General features: G+C 51.3%; 1 long non-coding RNA gene across 1 annotated transcript; it reads right to left on the bottom strand.

Moving 5' to 3' along the window:
• Positions 1-2,635: 2,635 nt before the first annotated feature.
• Positions 2,636-9,669, bottom strand: LOC142422458 (uncharacterized). Its single transcript, XR_012779088.1, has 3 exons — positions 9,481-9,669; positions 6,791-6,869; positions 2,636-2,806 (listed from the first exon to the last, which is right to left on the bottom strand). It is a non-coding gene; the product is annotated as an uncharacterized LOC142422458 (long non-coding RNA).
• Positions 9,670-9,990: the final 321 nt, after the last annotated feature.

Below are 9,990 nucleotides of genomic sequence, written 5' to 3' on the forward strand. Positions count from 1 at the left end.
CGCCCTCCCTCCCTTGCCAGCTGCCCACGGAAAGAATCCGACTGACAGCTCATCTCGCTCCCCATGTTGATCCCTGCTCTGCCCAATCCTGGCTGGTGAGCTCATGCCCTGATCAGACCTCTGGTCACCTGTTCCAGGAGCCCAGCCTGGCCTGGGTGGGTGGGAGCAGGGAGAGTTCCCTCCTTCTGGCTCAATCCTGCCCGCGCTTTCGGATCCTGACATTCCCTGGTGGAGGCGGGGATCTTCCCGACTCCCACCTCAACCTCACCAAAGGGCCATATTTCTCCTCGCAGAGAATTTCCATCTCAAAAGAAAACTTGGGGCTGTATCAACCAAATCTGTCTTGGGATGCTCCTGAGAGGCCAAGTTGGTGAGATTTCGTCGCACGTACTTTGGACGTGTTGTCAGGAGAGACCAGACCCTGGAGAAGGAGGTCCTGCTGGGTAAAGCGGAGGGGCAGCGACGAAGAGGAAGGCCCTCGACCAGGTGGATCGACATGAGGCTGCAACCAAGGCTCAGACATCACAATCGTGAGGCTGGCACAAGACAGGCGGCATTGTTCTGTGGTATGAGGGGCTGCCATGAGTCAGAACCGACTGGACAGCACTTAGCAAGAGCAACCAGCAGCCTCCCCGGGCAGGAGAGGCTCCCTCAGCGGGGGGGAGCATCACCTTAGGCTCTAAGATGCGAGCACCCAGGCTAAGGAATGAATATCTCATTAGATGCCCAGGGCATCATATTTGTCATCTCAGTTTCCCACAGTAGACACAATTGTCCCCATTTTCTAGATTCACCCTGGCAATAGCAGCTCCCACAAAGTACCCAAGAGGGTCTGGGTGCCGAGCAAAGAGTGCCGAGCAAAGGGTTCCTCCGTCCCACCCAGGAAGGAGCTCTACCAGGATGAGATGATGGCCTTGCCCAGGGGCACACAGCTAGTCAGGAGCGGTGGGACGGGACACCACCCCCCCACCCCGCAAGGTATCTGCATCCCCAGCACTAAGTGTGTAGGGACTTAATTTTTAAAGGAAGGAATTTAATACCTTGAGAAATGGAACAAGAACCCCCTGGGCAGACCCCAGGGAGACCTCGTTGCAGTCGTGTCATAACCCCTGCCCTTTCAGGGTCTGTTTAGAGCATATTTCAGAGCTTGGCAGTGGGGTCCGGGCAGCTTTCGTTCCAATTCTATCGCTGCCACTTGCTGAGTGCCTGGACCTGGGCTCCTCTTTGCACCTCGCCTCAGTCTCCTCCTTTGGAAGCAGGTTTCAAAAGATTCCACTTTAGATGCTTGGAATGATTCAGGGGGCATGCTGGGCGTGAACGTGACCTCACCTCCTCCCACTTGCTCTCCATCACTCGGCTGCGGCCACAACGGCCTCCTCTTGCTACTAAAACACACCAGGCACACTCCGACCTCAGGGCCTTTGCACTTGCTCTGAGGCCTGTTGCCCTGGAATACCCTCCTCCCAGATAGCCATGTGCTCCTGTAGGACGTTGTCCACATGTCACCTCCTTAGTGTCACCTAAAGGGAGTCCTGATGTCATAGTAGATTAAGCATTGGGCTGCTAACTGCAGGGTCAGCAGTTCAAAACCACCAGCCGCTCCTCAGGAAAAAGATGAGACTTTCTACTCCTAGAAAGAGTGACTATCTTGGAAGCCCCCAGGGGTCATTCTCCTCTGTCCTATAGGGTGGCTATGAGTCAGAATTAATCATATGCCAGTGAGTTTGGGGTCTTGGGGATGTTAGTGTCAGCTTCTTGATGATACTTGTAAAAATAACAACCCCCAAGACTCCCCCTCACTCTGATTTCTTTTCCTAATACTCATCTCCCACCTAACAAAGTGCAGACTGACATATACCTCCTCACTGGAGAATGTTGGGCCCATAAGAAAAGGGACCATGTGGGCTTGTTCAACTCTGTATCTCCTGTGCCCAACACACCAGCTGGGACGGGCTCAGAAGAAAGTGCTCAGCACATATTTGCTGAATGAATGAATGAAGCAAGAATGGAAGGCTATCAAGAGCCTTTAAGAACACCTGGCACATAGTCAGTACACTTAATAACTGTTGCTGGAGGGCGTGAGACTTGTTTCATGCACTTTGGACACGTTATTGGGAGGGACCTCTCCCTGTAGAAGAACCTCATGGTTGGTCTTTGAAAAAGAGGACGACCCTCGATGAGGTGGATTGACACAGTGGCTGTTACCGATGCGCTCCAACAGAACCATTGTGAGGATGGCGCAGGACTGGGCAGTGTTCTGTTCTACTGTACCCAGAGTCGCTATGCCTCAGAAACAACTTGACACCTAACAACAATACAACGACAACTTGTAAAATCTCTGGAACCCTTTCCCTGGCCCCTGGGGAGGTCTTCCTATTATCTGCACTTTCAGATAAGGACATCAAAGGTTCAGAGGAGTTAAGAGACTTGCCCAAGGTCCAAGGTCCCACAGCTAGGGGGTGGGTGGGGAGGATAGGAACAGCAGTCCTCCTTCGGCAGTGGGATCAGAAACCTGCCAGCACCTCCCTGGCCAAGGCGCAGCATCTGGCCCCCTTGGAACCATCTCAGGCAGCAAGAAACCCCCAGACTCAACAATCACACTTCCCCACACCCAAATCCCACCACTCACCTTCTGGCCCCACCACCGTCCCCATAGCAGCGCTGGCTCCTGGTGTCCTGGGCTGGCCACTCACACCGCACACAGACTGTGTGGCCCTGGGTCAGATACCTCGTCCACTGGGCGTGGGGTGTCCTCGCCTGCTTGCAGCTCCTAGGGATGGGCCCCAACAGGAAGCGGACACAGTACCTGCAGCCATATCCAGAGATACCACCCCAAACACCGTGAGCATTCAGGAAACACCCACTGAGTACTCAACTTCTCCTTGCTGTCGAGAGAGAGCAGAAGACTAGAAAGTGCCTGGCTCCCAGTCATGGCTGTTCTGATCAGGACCCCAATAGATGGATCCTGATCGACCAGAGAAAACTCTGGATTGGAACTCAAATTCTTTAAAAGTCCAGATTTACTGGACCTGTTGAGACTAGCAGATGCCCCGAAATTATAACCCTGAAATATTATTTAAACCTTGAATCAGACGTGTCAGCATTTAGCTCAATAACCAATTGGCTCATAAAATAAAGACTATCACCCAGGAGTGATGAGCGCCTTAAAGGAATCATCTGCTGGAGACCAAATGGTCGAAACGACTGAGAGCCAGGTAAGGGGCAGGGAGGTTGGCAGGCAATGGATGACAGTGACAACACAGAAGTTTGTTTAGAAATGGTGAAAGGGGGACCTCACGTGAGTTGTCAACGTTCACCTTAAGCACCCGCAAATATTGTTATTCAGGAGGGCAACCCAATTCAGGTTGACAGGTGGTACCCAAGAGAAGACTCCGTGGCTGATCTCTGAAACTCTATCGAGAGTGGCTGTGGGTCAGAATCAGCTCGGAAGCTCTGGATTGAGTTTGGTTTAAACACACCCAAAGCAGCCCTGGCAATGCAGTGGTTAGGCCAAATGAAGGACAGTCGTTTGACTCCACCGGCCACTCAGTGGGAGAAAGATGTGGCGGTCAGTTTTCATGGGGATGACAGTTCTCCTCAGGCCTGTAGCATGGTTGTGAGTGAGGACTGGCCCCATGACATGGGGTTTGGCTTTTCCCAGTGAAAACACACCAAGCATCATGAAGAAGGCGCTAGACAGGACAACGACTCCTAACCAATCCGGGAGGCATGTGGGTTGGAGCCTGTTGCTGTGTTGGCTGTCAAGGGCATTCCGACTCATGCCACCAGGCAGGACAGATCAGAGCTGCCCGGGGTTGCCAATTGTCTTTGCGGAGGCAGACCATGGGGCTTTGCTCCCAGGGGACCAGGGGTGGATTTGAACCTCTGATCTTTCCATGCGCAGCGAGCACTTCATCTTTGCACCACTAAGGCTCCTCGACAACAAAACTCCTCACCGCCATGGAGTCGATGCCGACTCATAGCGAGTCCACAGGACAGGGTAGAACTGTCCCTGTGAGCTTCTGAGACTGCTAACTACTTATGGGAGTAGAAAACCCCGTCTTTCTCCTTTGGGGCAGCTGATGGTTTTGAACCTGCAGTGAGCAGCCCAAAGCAGAACCACTAGGCCACCAGGGTTCTTACTGACAATAAAACTAGGGTAGTCTGATCTGACTCCTGACCATAATGCCACATCTAACAGAAGGGTGTGTCTCATAGGAATGTTTTTCCACGGGAATTCTTTTTAAGGGAAGCCCCCATTCTGCGGTATCTGAAATAAGATGCGATGTTTCCCAAATTTTCACTCCTATCCAACTTATTTTCAAGCGGAGTCATAGAGGACACCTCCACTGGACAGGGAGCAGCTGGACAAATGCTCCACGCAAGCGCGTGGGGCTGCTGCCCCCTGGTGGCTGAAGCCGCTGGGAGGCCAAAGCAGTCAATGGCTTTCTTGGGCCAGAAACATCAGAAAGTCCGCTCCCAGCCCTTTGCTTCCTGAGCAGCCCCTGTTAACTCTCAGAAATAGTCCCTCCCCAGATGCCTGTGACAGCTGGATTGCATGTCTGCCCAACACACTTTCTCTCTCCCTGTTTGTGTTTTTGTAAACTCTTACCCTCCGTGTTGGAGTTGGAGAGGTTGCCATGTGGGTGTCCAGTACCAAGATAGCACCCGGTCCTGGACCCCCCACCTCTACCACAAGAACGGACAGATGATCTGCCTTGGCCAGTCAGACTTCCCCACAGAGCCTCCGCTGAAAACAATGCACTGAGTGTGGGCGAGAAGACACTTTCCACATGAGAGGGGAGAGGGACGGGGACACTGGCAGACTTCATCTTGCCCACTCTGGGAGAGAACTGGCTTGAGAACAAAGCCAACATGTTGAGAAAGAGAGAAAGACAGCGTGTCAGGGCAAGCCCTGGCACAATGCTTTGAGCGCCCGGACCTGGCCGTGCTTGAGGTAATCCGACTCACTCCCAAACTGCCTCTAGTTAGGTGAGCAAAAATCTCCTTTGCCCTTGAGCAGCTGCAGCTGAGACTCTGTCCCTTGTCCCAATGCACATCATTCTCTCCAACTCCGCAGCCACTGCCCTGGTCCAGACCTGATTCTCTCCCTTGATGTTGAGGGAACGCCTACATGTGTTACACACGTCGCTTTGATATGGAGTGCCGACATGTGTCACTTTGACATGGATGGAGTGCCGACACGTGTCACTTTGAGGCCTAAGGTGCGCCTGATCCAAGCCACGGTATATCCCGTTACCGCAAAGGCATGTGAAAGTTGGACATTGACTAAGGAAGACCAAAGAAGAACCATTGCGTTTGAAGCATGGTGCTGGAGATGTGGGAAGTCCATAGGCTGGTAAAGGGGCAGATCGATCGGTCAAAGAACAAGAAGGGCCGGCGCGCTCCTGAGAGGCACGAGGGCAAGACTTTGTCTCCCGTGCTTTGGACCTGCTGTTGGGAGAGTGCATCCGGGAGAATGGCATCGAGCTCAGTGAGGGGGCGGGGCTGAGAAAAAGAGGAAGACCCTCCAGGATGAGAGGACAGGGAGGATGGCATAGGGCAGTATTTCCTTCTGTTGTGCATGGGGGTCGCTGTGGGTCAGAACTGATTCAGTGCCACCTGACGACAACACATGCCAGACGCTGCCCTACGAATGTGACCTTCTCGCCACTATCTTTCCACGCTCAAGATCCCTGTCCCTGCCAGCCCCCTTCGTAAAGTCATGGGGCGGCCCCCTTGATCCAGAGCACCTTTACCCTACTCCCGAGCAGTCGCCGTTGTCTGCTCCCTCGTCTCCCTGACTGTCCCCTTGCCTCCCTGAAATACAGTCTCCAAATCCTATCCAGAAGCATCCTGAGAAAACTCAGGTTAGAGAGGTTGCCCTAGTCCAGTAGCCCCGTGTGACCTGGCCCTCAAGGCTTCACATAGGTACAAATGTGTTTGATACAAGTGATATATGGATTGTTTATAAGAGGTGTAAGTGCCCACAATAAAATGATTTATTTTAATTTAAAAAGGCCTTTCTGCTCTCTCACTCCAACACTCCAGCCACTCTGGTCTTGCTGGTGCTGGAACACACCAGGCGTGTCCTGCCTCAGGACCTTTGCACTTACTGTTCCCTCTTCCAGACGTATTCCTCCCCAGATTGCCAACTCCAGATCTTTGTTCACATGGCACCACCTCTCTGCTTCCCTTTTGACCTCAAATGGTTGATTATTCTAAGGTGCTCGTATCTCCCTAGTGTTACTGTTCCCCAAATGGACCTGTCTAGGGTTTGGCCGAAAACTGAGCCACGGGGATGAGTTCAATGCCAGCCCTGCAGGGTGAGTAAGGACCATACTCTGGGGGGCGGGGGGGGGGGGGTTCACAGTCTCTGTCTAACCAGTAAGCCTGGTCTCTTTTATGATTTCGAGTTCTGTTCCACCTTTTCCTCCCACTCCATCAAAACGTTCAAATGCTATTCTTTCCGGAGCCATTGGTGGTGGGGGCCAGGAACCGTCTAGTCAGGGTTGGGGAGACTGAGGACATCTTTGCTGTGGTGGTGCCTTGCAATAGCCTATCACATAATAAACACTCAGTAAATGTGGAAATCCATGACTGTATGAATAAATAAAGACCGTTAATAAGGACTTCAAAATCCAGGTTGATGAAGTCACAAATGCAACATGGGAAGAAATGGGGAACCATTGACATTGTTGGTACGAGACAGAGAGAGAGGATGAAAGCAAGGCCAAGGAAGACTGTCGACAGATGGCTATTGACGCTGGATCCATTGGCTTCAACTTACCCTATGGGCTCCTGCTCCTTGATCATTCCTCGTTTTCTCCTCTCTTCCCCGTAGCTGCTCACAGTGACCAGAGCTGGGACTGCGGAGCAAGGAGGAACCGAATTAGGTAGCACTCAGCCTGAGGCACCACTGAGGAGCCAGGGCTGGGTGCCTCTGACACTCAAATCATCTCCTTGAGAACCCCAAGGGAATTATAGGATCTGAGAATTGGGTGGGTGATCCTCATCCATGCCCTTTATGCAGTACTTGAGGCAGAACCACTTTTATTTCTGAGGTGTGCGTGGTGGGTTTCAGAAAATGGTCTTTGAATAAATGAGTGCTGTTGGTGAATTAATGAGGGAGATTGAAAAAGAGTAGATTAAAGCACTGATAACTGGATGGATGGATGGATGGATGGATGGATGGGTGGATGAAAGGATGGAAGCCAGGGAGGATGGCAAATGGGAAGTCAGAGAGATGTGTACAAGATGGATGTATGGATCATAGACATAATGAATGGAAAGAAGGATGGATCGAGAGAAGACAGGTAGGTAGATGAATTAAAAAAGAGTGGAGATTTTAGAGGGCATGAAAGAATTAGCCTGCTGTTAAACAAACACTGGAAATAACACAGTTTGAGATTTGGTCTGTTGAGATTCAGTTTATGAAAAAGGATCCGGGATGTCACAGTCCACTCTCCTGTAGTAAGATATTCACTAGAGTAAAGAATTCCTTTTAAATTTGTTCATTATTAAATAAATAAATAAATAGATTTGTTCATTATTCTAGGCCTGGGCCTTCTATAAAACTTGCCAATTATTCAAGGATGCTCTAACTCAGGAAAGGAGAATCAGGGGCATTTAGACAAGCATTAGAGCCCAAAACATGAGGAGCTATGGTCTGAAGACACGTTAGGGGGTACTAGTCAGACATCCCCTGGAGTAAGGACGATATGAAATGATGGTCTGAAAATCCCTTGGGGAAATATATATTGTTTTCCTGTGAGCCTGTTCTTCTTTGTCCCATTGCCTGAAAGTCCTCTGATCCCTCCCAAATCTGTTGATTACCTCCTGGGACTACTGTGATGCCTGTTTCTTGTCATCGTTTAAGCCATATAACTTGTTGGTTTTTACCGAATTTTGAAGCAGTTCAGAGGTAGCAAACCAGACTGTTTCCTTCTGTCAGCACTTGCAGAAATAAACTTAGAATTGCTCCAATCAACCTGGTCTCTGTCTTAGGCTGTAACAGCGACAGGCTCCCGCCCCCAGCCTCCCTGGGCTGCTGGTAACAGATGGAGAGATGCATGAGTGGATGGATGAATGAGTGAGTGGATGGATGAGTGAGTGGATGGATGAATGAGTGAGTGGATGGATGAATGAATGAATGGTTGGATGAGTGAGTGAGTGGATGGATGAGTGTGGATGGATGAATGAGTGAGTGGATGGACAAGTGAGTGGATGGATGAGTGAGTGGATGGATGAGTGTGGATGGATGAATGAGTGAGTGGATGGAAGAATGAGTGAGTAGATGGACGGATGAAAGGAAGGCAGTAGTAAAAATGGAGGGCTGCATGAATAATCCCATTACTAAAAGGATTTGTTGGACCAATTTTCAGGTCTTTCTTCCTAGAACAAGCAGACAAGGGGAGTATAGAGGAAGAGAACTGACAACCGTGATTCATAAAGTGTTGGGGGTGGGTGGGCAAAGAAGTCTCCATCCTTCCCCATTCTTGATGAAAGACCAGTGATGACTAATTCGGGGGACCTAGGGGAGGGTCACCCGGAGACATCCCAGTACTTCCCCTTGCTGCTGCCATTGGGATTGGACCATAACACGGCACCACACAATCTCCGGTCCTTCTGCACTTCCAGCAGCCACAGTGCTTCCTTGGGTGCAGCCTAAAGCAATGAGGAGCCCTGTTGCATATGCGTTGAACTGCTGACTGGAAGGCTGGTGGTTCAAATCCACCAGGTACTCCATAGGAGAAAGGAGAGGCTGTCAGCTCCCATGTTGACGGTCTTGGAAAGACAGCTCCGTGGCCATGGGAGAGTGATGAGAAGAGGTTCAGAGAAGCCTCGTCACTGGTCCCAGCTCCCCTTCTGATCGTTGAGTGATTTGGGTCAAGTGACTGAGCCCCCCTGAGCTCACTTTCTCATCCTAAGCAACTGGGTTCAGCACTAGTGCCTACGTCAGAGAGCTCTGAGAAGTAGACATAATTACGCATGCCACTGGGTTCATTGGTAAGCACCTGACCCATATCTGGCCAACGAATGTCATCCTGGGATTGTGCTGGAATTATGGGAAAGGGGGGCATTGCTTCTCAGCTGTGTGGCTGATTGGATGGAGGCCTGAAGCCATCCGAGACCATTGCAGGAGAGCCTGCCTGGTAATGAGACCAAAGTAAAGAAAATCAGAGCTGAGAGATGGAGAGAGACACTGGCAGCATTTTGAGCCCCTGGATCCAGCTTTGCCTGAATGCTGCCCCCTTCCACTACATTTTTCTGTTGGGTCAGTTGAAGTTGGGTGTGCTCTTACCTGCACTAACAAAAAACCCTGACTAGTTCATGGAGGGAGAGGAGTAGAGAAAAGATATTGAAATGCCCACAGAAAGTCAGAGTTTCTCAGCTCCTTCATAAGGGGTGTAGGGAGAGGAGTGGAGAGGGCACCAGGGCCAGGGCCCAAACTCCCACCCCCCACCTGCCCCAGCTCACGCAAGGACTGTTGGCACTCCACTCCCTGGTGGCTCCAGTACTCCACACAGCCAGCCCGCTCTTCCAGTGGGGGGCAGGGAGCACCTCCATTCCTGGGCTCCTGTAGGATGTGCCTCCGGCGGACTCGGTACGAGACCTGGCAGGGCTTGGCACAGCGACTCCAGTCACTCCACTCTGCCACCACGCAGGAGACCCCTGGAAGAGAAGGCAGCGTCTCCAAGGGCAGCTTCTGTGGGGCTTGGCTGCCCCGTGGCCAGATTGTCTCCTTATGCCCCACAAGTGAGCCCCCCAAACGCCACACTGAGAACCACAATGCCAGCAAATCAGAAGCCATGCCTCCCCTGGCAGTTTCCCTAAGCTTAGGATGCCACATTTCCTTATCTGTTCTGCTGGTGATTGCAACATAGTTGCAGTCTCTCACTGCTTCCTTCAATACACACATTCTAAGCATCATGGGAATGGATGCCTTTGAATAAGGGAGTTGGCAAAAAAAATATTGACTATACTACA

Source organism: Tenrec ecaudatus, chromosome 12 (assembly GCF_050624435.1).
Source record: "Tenrec ecaudatus isolate mTenEca1 chromosome 12, mTenEca1.hap1, whole genome shotgun sequence".
Lineage (NCBI taxonomy): Eukaryota > Metazoa > Chordata > Mammalia > Afrosoricida > Tenrecidae > Tenrec > Tenrec ecaudatus.